Source organism: Myodes glareolus, chromosome 27 (genome assembly GCF_982192425.1).
Source record: "Myodes glareolus chromosome 27, mMyoGla1.1, whole genome shotgun sequence".
Classification (NCBI taxonomy): Eukaryota; Metazoa; Chordata; class Mammalia; order Rodentia; family Cricetidae; genus Myodes; species Myodes glareolus.
In genome coordinates, this window is record NC_142052.1 from 26,382,537 (window position 1) to 26,396,534 (window position 13,998).

General features: G+C 46.1%; 1 long non-coding RNA gene across 7 annotated transcripts in view; it reads left to right on the forward strand.

The window, feature by feature from the left end:
* LOC125401237 (uncharacterized) overlaps positions 1-13,998 on the forward strand; it is a 49,770-nt gene that overhangs the window by 1,414 nt on the left and 34,358 nt on the right. For 6 of the 7 annotated variants that reach the window (XR_015736867.1, XR_015736868.1, XR_015736869.1 and 3 more), the window contains exon 2: positions 10,539-10,687. This is a non-coding gene — a long non-coding RNA (uncharacterized LOC125401237). Of the gene's footprint in view, positions 1-1,233; positions 1,741-10,538; positions 10,688-13,998 lie in introns of those variants that run through there. The other variant, XR_015736865.1, reaches the window with a different exon arrangement.

Here is a 13,998-nt window from a genome sequence, read left to right on the forward strand (position 1 = left end):
CATTTTCCTTTGTTAGTCAATAATCACAGACCCTCAGTATTCACCTATCAGCTGGGGATGCCTCCGGACCTGAATTCCAGCAGACCTGAGTTTCCTGACACCCTTCCCTTCCCCCTTTTGCCCGTTTGCTATATAACAGCTTCTAAGGAAATAAACTGAGACGGCTTGATCAGAAATCCTGTCTTGCCGTCATTTCTCGTGTCTCTTGTCTCCTTTCTTTCCTCTCCACTAGGTTTATCAGGGACCCCCGTTTGCATCCCGCTGGCCGGGATACTTGCAGAGTACCTGAGTTCAGTTTCTGCTACCCACATCTCAGGACTCTGAATAACCTGTAATTCCAGCTCCTGGGACCTAGTACCTTCTTCTGCTCAATTCAGGCACCCACAGACACGAACACACATCAGTGAAAAGAAAATTCTTAAAAAAAATATTGCTTGGGCAACTCTTGTGCTTCAATATGCCGTTCAGAATTTTTTCCTCTAGTTCTATGAACAATGTCCTTGGTACTTTAATGGGGTTGCATTAAAACAAAATTACTTTGAGTAATACAGGTTTTTTTTAAAAAAAAATCGATATAAATTCTTCTACATGAGGGAACTCTGTGTAGGTTTCTGTGTACCTGCCTCCTTCAGTTTCTTCCACGCGTGTTAATTTGTACTGCACGTCTTCAGTTAAACTTACGCCTAGACTTTTAGATTCTCCTCTCTTCCCCACTGCTCTCTCCTTTCTTCCCCTTCCGTCCTTCACTCCCCATTTCTCTCCCTCCCTCTCTCTTTTCTTCGCAGTTACTGTGAATTGGATTATTTTCACAATTACTCTTAATTTTTGTTACTGTAATGAAAAATGCTACTGATGTTTACACGTTAGTTTTATACCCTGCAACATTACTGAATTTATCACATTTAGTAGTCTTTATTTACTTATTTTACAAAACAGGTAATGTGACTTTTTCTATTTATGTGGCCTTTCTTTCTCTTACCTAGTTGCTAGGCTAAAACTTCCACTAGTGCGTTGACTAAGAAAGGTGAGAGAACCCAAGGACAGCACAATAGAGCCAGTTGTGGGAGTAGGTGGTCAGAAGCCTAGAGGCGCTGGGAGGAGGCTTCCCGCTGTCAATGGTCCCCCCACCCCCACCCCAGGGCGGAGGGGACTCCCATAGCCTGGGGAACCGCGGGGAACCCCGCCCCGCCCCGCCCCGCCCCGCCCCGTGGCCTGCGGGACTCGCCAGCCACGCCCATCTCTGTCTTCATCCTGCGCCGTGGCGGCCTGCCCTCGGGTCAGGAAGCCAGGCTCTCGTGGGTGGTGGAGGACCCAGCCTGCAAACTCCGAGGCGCGAGCTGAGCATCCCTGCCTCCGCGGGTCGCGGAAGTGACGCGTGGCACCCCGGCCAAGAGAGCGTTTGAATCGGTTCCCGGGTAGCTTCCAGGCCGCAGCCGAGGAGGTGCTGCGCGGCCGGCCTAGACCCCTAGTCACTGCAGCTGGAGCCGAGGGCACGCGCGGAGTGGGCGACGCCGCGAAGTGCTCCCTAGGGAGGGCCGTGGGGTGCTCACCGCAATATGGCAGTGACGGGCGCCAGCGATCCCGGAGGCCTCTTGGAGGGGTCTGGGAGGGAAGGAGGCGTCGACGGCTGCAGGACCGTGTACTTGTTTGACTGCGCGGGAAGGCGGCTGAGCTCGGGGAGCGCGCACTGCAGGTCTCCAACCGCGCAGGCTATGCGGGTTCCACGCTTCAGCGTGTCAGGTACACGCCGGGCACGGGAGGGATGCTTGCTAGGAGGTGGGGGCCTGAAGTCTGGGTGGGTCACTGCCATAAACTCGTCAGGTGGCCCTGGGCCTGCTTCCTTGGCCTGCTGTGGTTAGGGCCTCCTAGGCAATGGAAGCTGTCTTCCTGCTGTCACCTGTCCCCAGGGGCGTGGGACACGTAAGTCCCGCCCTCCAGGGGCGTGGCGTGGGGGATTCTGCGAGAAGCCCCTCCCCTCCTGGAGGCCTCCCGGAGCCCTGCTCATGCTCTCTTACTGCTGTGTGTAAGGCAGCAGGCTGGCTAGGGTTAATGACTGAAGTTTTACAAAGTCCAATACAGGGTTGCTCCAGAAGTCCTGATCATCATTTGGATGTTGGACATCAAAGTCTCAGGGGTTCTCCTCAGGAAGACCACTCCGGAGTATGGGGAGCTTAGGAATGGTTCCTGACCCAGAGTCTATTTTTTATATATTTTTTTAACATGGTTGTAATGGCAACTATCCACAAACAAGTCAGCTAGAAACAAGTCAGAAGAATCAGGATCAAGTTTTTTGGACAGATTGGCCACTGACTTCTTTATAGGTTCCTGTCTCTGGGCAGTGACACCCATTATTAGATGGGGCAGTCTTTTTTCAGCCTGTCAGAAGCGGGGGTGGGGAGGTTGGAGGGCATGGTGCAGCGCTGTTTGTGACTTGTGGTAATTTGTTCTAGGGGCAGCATTGGGTGACTTTAGTTCTGGGATGGCTCATTCCCACTTCCATTTTATACATTTTATACCTGTTTCTCCAACCAAGAGAACTGACAGAAACACAGAGACAATAGCTAGGGTAAGCCACTATACATTCATATACCTGAAAAGAGCAGGGGAGTCCACTGAGGTCTTACACGCATCCAGGACACTGGACCAATGGTTGCATCTAGCTTCTCTTCGTGTTCCTAATTCTTCTGGGCAGTCTGACACCTCCCCCAGAAGACGCTTTGACCAGACTTACTTGCAGAGGTGTCAGAATCCTCAAAGCATTAGGCAGCAATTGATCAGAGGGAGTCCTGGAACCGGGGTTGCACACCCCCTAGGAGCTCTTTGACCCCTGAACTCTTTCCCCACTCTGATGGCCTCTGAGACCTCCACTGTCGGGATCTGGTATCCGGGGATCTCCCTGGGGCCTCCAGGAAGTTTGTGAAGTACCCACTAGAGAAGGCTACTCAGACATGAGTTTAAGTCAAAATAAAATCTTTATTAGCTGGCTAGCAACTGCACTGGGTGTTCAGGACCCCAGTATAGCTCCGAGCCTTCCTCCATTGCAAAGGGAGGAAGAGTTAAAAGAGAAGTAGGTCTGAGATTCTACTTGCAAGAGAAACAAACCATCACCTCTCTCACCCACACATTGAAGTATTAGGAACACTTGTGCCAAGGACCTGGTTCCTGAGCTGCCTCCTTTTCTTCAGGGGAGAAGGGGAGATGGGCTGGGCCAAATTATAGATGGGACTGCACTTTTGTTTCCTGACTGCCCAGACCTGAATAATCACACAGAAACTACATTAATTATAACACTGTTTGACCGATGGCTCACATGTATTTCTAGCTTGCTCTTATATCTTAAATTAACCATTTCTATTAGTTTATGTTTTGCCACGTGGCTGTGGCTTTATCTCATTTTCTATGTGTCTTGTTTCCTTGGTGTCTGACAGGTGTCTGACCTGATTTCGTCTTCTTTTTCTCTGTTTCTTGGCTTTGATTTCCCACCTGGTTTTACTCTGCTAAGCCATTGGCCAAAACAGCTCTATTTCATTAGCCAATAAGAGCAACACATATGTAGAAGGACATCCCACATCATTCCCCCTTTTCTGTGTAAATAAAAAGGAAGGTTTTAACTTTAATAGTAAAATATATAACAAAGCTGCACTTGAGCAGTGAGGCAGCCACAGGAGAGCACGCAGGGGTGGGAAGTGGAGGGGAGCTGAGCCACAGGCATGAGGACAGGTGGCAGGGAGGCAGGGAGTAGTGGGAGCTGTGATCTGGCCACAGTGGATGGAGAATGTTGCATGATTAAAGGAAGGCCCACAAGAACACATAACAAAGGATAACAAATGTGTATTGGGGATCACTTGAAATAAAAGAGCCACTGTGTCCTCTGCTGTGTGGGCACTGGAGTGAACTGGCCACAGATTACCAACCAGGTGAAAGGAAAAAAGGCCTGAGCATGCTTTTGTCTGTGCTTATAATACCTCAGACCACACCCTAATGGACTGGTTCCTAAAAGACTATTGGCTGAATGAATTCCCGCAACAGTAAACCTTTTTTTCTTACCAAAATATTTTTTAGTCGTGTTAAGAAAAATGTACAGATGTCTTTTTTCTTTTCTTTCTCAGACCTGTAGTCTTTGAGGTGGTTGTGTGTCTTCAGAGACTTAATGGTTGTGGGAAGTCAGGCCTCCCATTTTGTAGCATTAGGGTGGGCAGGACACAACCTTTGTCTTATATACTTCTTTCTTGTCCTCTGTCATTTGAACAACATAAAGTAGAAAACAGTATCAATGATTATTGAGCTCCCAATCAGAAGCTAAAAACAGCAAGTTGAGCTAAAAATTCCATTTTTTAAAAAATGAGATCTTTGTTCTTTATTTATTGTGATAGGGTCTGACTATGTAGCCCAAAATAAGCCAGAATTTTCTATCCTCCAGCCTCTCTCTCTTTTTAATGATTTATTTATTTTTATTTCATGTGGTTTTGGGGTTTTTTGAGACAATGTTTCTCTGTAACTTTGGAACCTGTCCTAGAACTAATGCTTGTAGACCAGGCTGGCCTTGAACTCACAGACATCCACCTGCCTCTGCCTCCCGAGTGAGGGATTAAAGGCGTACACCACCACCCCCAGCCTATTTTGCCTACTTGTATGACAGTGAAAGTGTCAGATCCCCTGAAACGAACTTCCATGTGGGTACTGGGAATTGAACCTGTGTCCTCTGGAAGAGTAGCCAGTGCTCTTAAACACTGAACCATCTCTTCAGCCCCGAGCTAAAAATCCTTCAATAGAAATCAAATATAAAAGTAGGATGTAGTACGGTAATTTAAAAGAATGGATTAACTATCACATTGACACATGTAATTCAAAGGATGAAAAATTTAAGATAGAAATCTCTAGAAAGGTTTAGCCCCAAAGATAGCCAGACAGGTAAAACAGCAGTGGGACTCCCTTTCCTCTCCTCGCAGAGTACAGTCCACAGGGATCACATTCAGAGCCCTGCCCAGACCCCTCAGTGATGGCAGAAATACACATCGTGTTGCTTTCTTTTTGGGCACTCACACTCAGTGATGTTAGTTTTTTAGATACGTGTCTCGTGTAGGCCAAGCTGGCCTGTAACTGCTAACAATCTTGCCTGTATCTCCCCACCACTAGGTTTGCTTGCATATACTACTGGTCTTTTTGGTTTTTTGATTGTGTTTCTTCAAAGAACAAGGTCCTGATATTTAGCCCATTTAGTCTTCCAACCAGGAATCATCCACCTCAGACTCCTGGAAGTGCCATCAGGTCTGGCCGATCTCCACTTTAAACTATAATAGCCACATTGACAGCTTGTAACAAGGCTCTGAAAATATTTGTCTTAATGCTTTTCAATTTTTACTCTGAAGATCTGCAACAAACACAAGGATGCTTTTTTATTATGTGATATAATGTTGGTTCTGATCATAAAGTGACTTCCTGACTGGACATGGTAGTGTGTGCCTTTAATCCCAAGACTTGGGTGACAGAGGAGCTAGATCTCTGATTTTGAGGGCAACCTGATCTACATTGAGTATTCAGTACAGTTAAGGCTGCACAGAATCTGTCTCAAGAAAAAAACAGTAGAAAAAGTCTTTCCTTGGTGGGTATTTGGGGTTGGGAGGTTATAATTTAGGTTTAAGCATCTTTAGTAATTGGGGTATTGATGTTCTTTCTGTGGAATATGAAAGAAACCACGAGGTATAAAGGAACCCACGTGTAACTTTATTACAGGGAAAGGTGTGGTGGACCATGCAAGTGGGAAACAGGAAGGAAAGAGAGAGCAAAAGTACCACGCTTTGCCTTTTAAAGGCCACCCCAGCGTACACGCATCAGAAGCTGTGTTTGCATCTGCGCGGGGGGGGGGGGGGGCTTTTGCTTTGCATTGTGGGTGCATGTGTTTCTGGGAAATGAAGTCTTCCAAGTCAGGCAGACGATGCTGTACTCTGCGCCTGTGCACAGGGGCCTCCTGGGAAATGTAGTTCCCCAGGAGAATAACATTCCACGCTTTTTGATTTGCTAAAAATTTGGGGGGTTGAGGGTCTTAATGAGTAGGGAATGGGGGCGTAGCCCGGTGTCTCATAACTGCTTCCTACTGACTTTATGGGCGTTGAGGGGTTCGGGGTATCCGATGCATCCTGGTGATCGTGTCCTGTCCGCTGGTGTCCTGTGATATCTGATTGAAACCGCATCTCTCTAGTGTAACATGAGGGCCGGCTTGTTGGGGTTTCTGTCCCGTCCGGTACCCCACAGCCGGCAAGTCCCAAGGAAAATCAATCACACAGAGATCTCTATAAGTTATAAAGCTGATTGGCCCATTTGGTCAGGCTTCTTGTTAACTCTCACAGCTTATATTAACCCATTATTCTGATCTGTTAGCCATATGGCTTGGTACCTTTTTCAGCTGGGCAGGTTACATGTTGCTTCTCTGGTGGTCTGCGCAGGAGTGGCAGAGGGAGCTTCCTGCTTTCCAGAATATTCCTGTTCTCATCGCCTTGCCTCTACTTCCTGTCTGGTTGACCCACCTATACTTCCTGCCTGGCCAATCAGCGTTTTATTAAAATACATAATTGACAGAATACAGATAATTCTCCCACACTCTGGGTCTTGAGAAGCTGGGAAACAAGTCATGTTAGAAGAGGAAAAAAATTAAAGGGAAAATTTGAGGTGGGGGGAATAAAATAAAATTAAATGATACTTATTCAGTTTTGAGTCTGGTCCATTTAAGTGGGTCAAGCTGGCTCCCTGGAGCTTAAAGAAAATGTCTTAAAGGAAATAAATATTTTATCTTGGGCATTGCCTCAACATCCAGGGGACACTGCTGCAGTCAGTGTCAAATCTGTCATGTCAAGGGACCCGTTTAGGTTTTGCTCACCACTTGGGCTTATAATCTTTGGCTCCGTGTTTGATGATTCCTGTAAGAGCAGCTGAGTGGTTATTTGGAAATTTAAACATGACATTGGAGGTATTTGGAGAAGTTACATATAAGAAAAAGAGAAGAAAGGAAAATATGTTGGCATAAGAGAGTTGAGTGAAGGGTAGGAACTCTATTTTTCTTGTGTCCTCTGGAACTTAAGAGAGCAAGGTCCTGTCTGAGTTACCATGTATGAGGGATTGTCTTGAGCTGAAGGAGTAAACGGTTTAAGATGTGACGGGTGTGAGCTTGGCAGGAATCAGAAGTTCAGCAGCCGCCAAAGCACGTATGCAGGGTGTCCAGGAGTGGTGAGGTCCATCTTCTTTGACAGGTATGCTACAGGTGCAAAAGAAGGTCCCAGTTGATGTCCTAAGACCCCAAGGGCATATCCCTCCTTTCCTGCTACATAAAGAGAAAAAGGGTGAGTTAGATCCGGAAGATGAAGAGCTGGAGCCTGGAGAAAGGCCCATTGGAGTCTTTGGAAGGGTTTGGTAACCGGATGGAGAAGGGGCTCATGCAGAGAGCAGAGAGCTGCTTCATATAGGGGGCGGGCGAGGAGAGAAAAGGAGGGGATCCAGGAACGCAGGAAGCCGGCCACTCCCAGGAACAATAAAACTTCTTCTTTGGCAGAAGGAACTGAGTGGTAGATAATTGAACCTTAGAAGGTGAGACTCTAGATAAGAAATTTAAAAGGGCAACAGCATCTGTCTCCAATGATGGGCTACAAAGTAAAATGTCATCCACGTATTGTTATGAGCTTGGATTTAGGGAGAGACAGTAAGAGCAGAACAGAGGCCAAGACTTGGCCGAAGAGGTGTGGGCTATCTCGGAAGCCCTGGGGGAGAACGGTCCTGGTGAGCTGTGTGGAAAAATTAGTGTCAGGGTTTGTCCAGGTGAAGTCTCTGGGTTCGATGCCCCCATGCCACCATGCACACGAGGACAATCTACAGACCAGTGACCTTCCCTGTGACACCTTGGACAAGGTCCCCTGGGATTACGATGGGGATTAGGGCATCCTCAGGCCCAGTGGCCCGTCTTACCGTACTTGAAACATGGACCTGGTGGCTCGCACACCCCGGGAGGCAGGGGGGCAGCATGAACAGAGTGGGTCGAGTAGTCTGTCGCCTCGACTGGCAGAGCGGCCATGGCTACCACGTGGCAACGGCAGTGGTTGCGAGCTTTGTCATTCCTTGCATGGTACACCTTAAAAGCCGTCTCCAGGACTTCCGCCTGTGGGGTTAAGGGGCCTTTCTCCAAACGCCTGAGCTTGGCCTTGATGTCTCAATAACATTGATTTAAAAAGTGAGTCATTAATAGCTGTCTGCCCTCAGGGGACTCTGGGTCCAGCTTCATAAACTGTAATAGAGCTTTTGTAAGGCATTCCAAAACTGCAGAAGGATTTTCCTTTGTGTCCTGAATAATTTCTGAGAGTTTAGAATAATTTACTGCCTTGAGGGCAGCCTTCCAGAGGCCTGTTAGGAGACAAGTTAAAAATCGGTCTCTGGCCAAGATCCCACCTGGAGTGTTATAATCCCAGTGTGGTTCTTGGTCTGGGACTGCCTCTGCCCCAGGAGGGTGGGAGGCAAGAGTCTGGTGAACTTCATCTGCGTGCTGTCTGGCCTGCTCCCAGACCAGCCTGCGCTCCTCGGGAAGTAAGTTATTGGACAGGATCATAAAGATGTCATGGAAAGTGAGATTATAGGATTCAGTGATATATTGAAATTCTTTTATGAAAGTGGTAGGATTAGACGTATAGGACCCAAGTAATTTGGCTATATGGGAGAGTTCCGAAAGGGAGAATGGAACATGAGCCCTAACCAATCCGTCAACGCCAGCCACTTCCCTCAATGGCAGGATGGCAGCAGGCTTGGCTTGGTCAGGATTAGGCTCCATGGTGGCACGCAAACGTGTGAACGGAGGAGTGAAGGAAGGTGCCAGAGCAAGGCGGCTGGCACGAGAGAAAGGGGAACTCAGCAGGGCTTTGGAAGACCGAGGAGGCAGAGTAATGTGGGAGCAGGAGGGAGATGGGGAGGATGAATCCGAAGAGGCTTCTGGCGATCTACGTGACCTGCAACAAGAAGAGGGGGAGTGAGAGGAAGTGTAACCGGAGGAGCTGAACGGAGACCTGCTGACAGGAGAGGGAAAATGGTGCTTAGGTGAGGCTTTTTTAGATTTTGAATAGGATTTGTGTGAGGTTTTTGGGGACCTAGAAGGAGAAAGGTTAAGTGAGGTTTTCTTATGACTGGACCTGGAAGAAGATCTATGTGGGACTTCCTGAGACCTAGTACTGGAAAGTTTATGTGAGGTTGTGTTTGTCCGGGTAGAGTGAGAGTAAGCAGGTGAACAGTGAGCAAGGACAGAGGGGTCAGTCTTAAGGGCCATATAGAAGAAAGCAGAGACATAGGAGAGTTCTTTCCATCTGCCTGTACGATTGCAATAATTTGATGACTCCCGTAAAATGTCGGAGTCAAAGGTGCCGTTAGACGGCCGTTTGCAGTTTTCCTCTAAGGTATACCGGGGCCATTTTTTGGAGCAGAGACAGATGAGTGTGGAAATCTGTAGGGAAGGTATCAAAGTGTGAGGCTGCATGGCATCCAAAAGACGTCCTAGCAGGGAGTTTGGAGTGATAGTTTTAGACAATTTGCCTCCCAAAACTAAGGCCATGAAAACACTCGCAAAAAAACCCCGTGGCACCTAAAGCCTACAGTGAGAGCGACTCCCCATTAAGGCGAGATGCAGATGGGGACTGGCTAAGCCAAGCCGTCCCAGGCACAGGCTTAGCAAAGGGCACAAGCTGGGAATGAATGCCAGCGAAGGGACTCCAGGCCCTGAAGGCCCGCGGTTGGGGAAAGTCCCCCCAACCCTAGAAACACCAGGAGTACCGGTCAATTCCCGGGTTAAAAGAGTTGGTTAAGCTGGCCGGAAGGGGACACTCACGATTAGAAGCCGGTGTTGTTAGTAGGAGCTCGCCCAGGCAGATGGAACACGTGGGTCATTGTAGAGGAGGTCCTCGGTTCTGTTCATGTCCCAGGAGGAAGTCGGAGGCCCAGGCGGCTCCTGAAGCCTGAGATCCGACTTCGGCTCGGGGTCGAGTCGCGGCACCAGTGATGTTCTTTCTGCGGAATATGAAAGAAACCACGAGGTAAAGGAACCCATGTGTAACTTTATTACAAGAAAAGGCGTGGTGGACCGTGCAAGCGGGAAACAGGAAGGAAAGAGAGAGCAAAAGTACCACGCTTTGCCTTTTAAAGGCCACCCCAGCATATGCACATCAGATGCTGAGTTTTGCGTCTGCGCGGGGGCTTTTGCTTTGCATTGTGGGTGCATGTGTTTCTGGGAAATGAAGTCTTCCGAGTCAGGCAGACGATGCTGTACTCTGCACCTGTGCACAGGAGCCTCCTGGCAAATGTAGTTCCCCAGGAGAATAACAGGTATGGTGGTGCATTTCTAGAATCCAAGCAGTTTGGAGGTGGAGGATCATGAGTTTGTGTCCATCCTAAAAGACATAAATTTGGGGGCAGCCTGTTCTACCTGGAACAGGCTGTTTTAGTCTTTAGAAAATAGTGGTTATGAGAAGACTTTGTGCGAAGCCTCTCAGCTTTGTCTTATGTGTGTTCTCTCCTAGGTTAACTGGACTCCTGAGGTTAACAGAGAACATTTGCTACAAGGTTTGCTTCCTGGTGTACAAGTACCAACATCTGTGAAAGATGTGAGCTACTGTCAGGTTTCTTTCCAAGATGACCATGTGTCTCTGGAAAGTGCATTTACAATCAGGTTTGTGAACTTATGCTTTGAGATGCCCCATATTGGGCACCATTTGTAACATGGGGGCCAGCTGTGGGGATTTCTGTCCCACCCGGTACAACACAGCCAGCAAGATCCCAAAGAAAATTACACAGAGATCTCTATAAGTTATAAAACTGATTAGCCCATTAGCTCAGGCTACTTATTAGCTCTTGTAGCTTATATTCAGCCATTATTCTTATCTATGCTAGCCACATAGCTAGGTACCTTTCACAGCTGGGCAGGTTACATCTTGCTTCTCGGTGGTCAGGGCAGGAATGGGAGGAATTGGCTTCCTCCTTCCTAGCCTTCTCCTGTTCTCATCGCCCCACCTCTGCTTCCTGTCTGGTTGACCCGCCTATACTTCCTGCCTGGCCAATCAGCGTTTTATTAAAATACATGGTTGACAGAATAGAGACAATTCTTCCACACCACTTCCCCTTCTTTTTTTTTTTTTTTAAACAAAGGAAAATATCCATAGTCCATTTTGGGGGGGATGTGGGCGTAGTTTTCCAGGCTACTTCCTGCTGGTTGGGGGCGCTGATAATCTTATGGGGACCTAAAGAAAATTTAATTATAATCAAGTCCTGACTGGAGTATCCTGTGAGTCTTGATCATCTCAGGCAGCAGTCTTGAATCTGTTCTGGATGAAGAACTCAGACATCTGGGTCATCTATTCCTGCTGGAGATTTCTCAGGTGGTCTTCCTTGATCAAACTGGATTTTTCTTATGTCAGAATGAATCCACAGCCTCTCATTTCCTGTGGAAACAAAAGCAGAATCTCTTCTCCAAAGTAACATTCCTTTTGACTTTAATTTTGAAGTCAAGGTATTTTCAGAATACCTATCTTGGGTTAATTCAGCAGCATTTATAAACAAATACCTTTTAGCAGCTGTTGCTCCTTCCTCAGCATTCAAACAATTCAAAGAGAGTATAATAGCATACAGTATCCAGATTCTCTGTGTATTTTCCATCTTTATGTTGCTTTACTTTACTCTCTATGTCTTTTATTTTTACTTTTACTTTTTGAGACAGGTTCTCTGTATATCTTTGTCCATTGTCCTGGAATAACTCTGCAGACCAGGCTGTCCTTGAACTCACAAAGATCCATCTTTCTCTGCCTCCCCAGTGCTGGGAATAAAGGTGTGTGCTACCACACCTTGAACTCACAGAGGTCTATCTGCCTCTGCCTCCCAAGCTTTAGGATTAAAGGTGTGTACCACCACACCAAACTACTCTCTTTCTTTTTTATTTTTAAGGAATTTAACCCTGTTTTTTTTCAAGCCTGCATATATTTTTAACACACTGTAAACCATTTATAGGTTTTCTTTGTCTTTGAATCTCTCTTTACTGTATATCTCTCTTTTTCTGACCACATGAGTCTTTAATATACCAAGCAATATCGGTAGGACTAAAGCCATGGCGTTTAAAGCTAGATCCAACCCATTCCTTAGCTTTCCAGCCTCATGGCAGAGGTACTGGCTGTAGCCATTTTTATTGTCACAACTCTACGGTGTTTTAATGTCCTTGACAGCAAGCAGGCTGCAGCATTCTGCTCATATACCACACTCAGTTGGACTGCCTGCCTGAAAGAGTCAGAGTTTGCCCTGGCAGGATGGCCCAGAAAGCCAGCATTTTAAAACGGCGCAGCTTTTTTCCTGCTACAAACCAAAAAGCATGCAGTCAGCTTTTTATCAACACTATTTAAGTGTTTTGTGGTAGGACCTCTTTAAAGAGCTGCAGGGTTTTGCGACTAAAGCTGAGTCAGGAAGCCTCTCTTAGATGAGAGCACTTGCTTGCCTCTATCAAGCAGAGCAGAACCGAGAAATTGCTGCTACCAAGAAACCATGCATAATGTTGTTATTTTGTTCTAGAATTACTTCCCAAGCTGTCTCAGGCTTTATGTGGATACAGTTGTCCACACGTTGATGCCATCTGTAAAAGGAGCAGCAGGCCCCTTTCCGCTGTCCGGCTCGCTTTACCTGAAATAATTACATGGAAACTGTATTCATTTAAACACTGCCTGGCCCATTAGTTCTAGCCTTTTATTGGCTAACTCTTACATCTTGACTAACCTATATCTAATAATCTGTAAGCCACCATGAGGTCGTGGCTTACCAGCATGAGTCTAGCCAGTGTCTGTCTCGGGAAGGGGAATCATGGCATCTGCCTGACTCTGCTTTCTTTCTCCCAGCATTCTGTTCTGTCTTCTCCACCCACTTATGTTCTGACCTATCAGGCCAAGCAGATTCTTTATTAATTAACCAATGAAAGTAAGAGAAATACAGAAGGACCTCTTACATCACTATTGAATCGTTGGGATGTAACTCATTTGTTGAGCATATCTGCCCTGTATGCAGGTTGGTCGTCAGTCCCTAGCACCTCACAAATAAGAATAGTATTAACAGTGATGTATCTCAGAAAATAAAGTCACTTGGTTAATAGCAGTATTTAGACATTCCTGCACAGGTAATACAAGTTTAGTGATTGTAAGAGAAATAAGTATAACCGTCAATTATCTATGTATGACAGTAAATTAAAGCTTCAAAGTATATTTTATGTATAAGCTCTATCTTAAAAAGGATTTTAGCTTAAAGCTTTTTTATTTTTTAAGTCATTACAGTCGCAGATCAGTATGGAAATGAGATTTTAGAATTTTCAGCTCTTATCTGCTTTGTCAATTGCTGGAGTTGGACTTGATAACTCTAACTTGAAAACCACTCTGGGGGTAAAACTACCTTATAAACTACCGTATAAAACTACCTTATAAACTACCTTATAAAACTACCTTATAAAACTACCTTATAAACTACCTTATAAACTACCTTATAAACTACCGTATAAAACTGGTTTTGTATTTGACAAAAACTGGAGAAAAATGGAAAAGATAAAAGTGACTTTACATAATACTATTTTTCATTTTTCAAAACAGTGTTTTATCTGTGTATGTTTGTATTACTACACATGGCTAAACGCTTGACATAGCGCACATGTGGCGATCAAAGGAGAGCTGTGGGCATCCCAAATACTGAACTCGGACTTAGCTGCCAGTTCCTTTGTTACCTGATGAATCATCTTATTAGCCTTGACCTTGTATCTAAATTCTTCATAGAAATTAAAACTGTTATTTAAAAAATTGTAGGGGTAGCATTTGTGAGGCCCAGAGCTTTCAAAACAAAATTAATTTTTACCTTGACAAGCAAAAGTAGCCAGAATAGCAGATGTTTCCTCTCATCCCATCGTCACTTTCAGCCATCATCATGTTCCCATTGACATTTCCCTTTGGAGCAAGTTGTCATTGT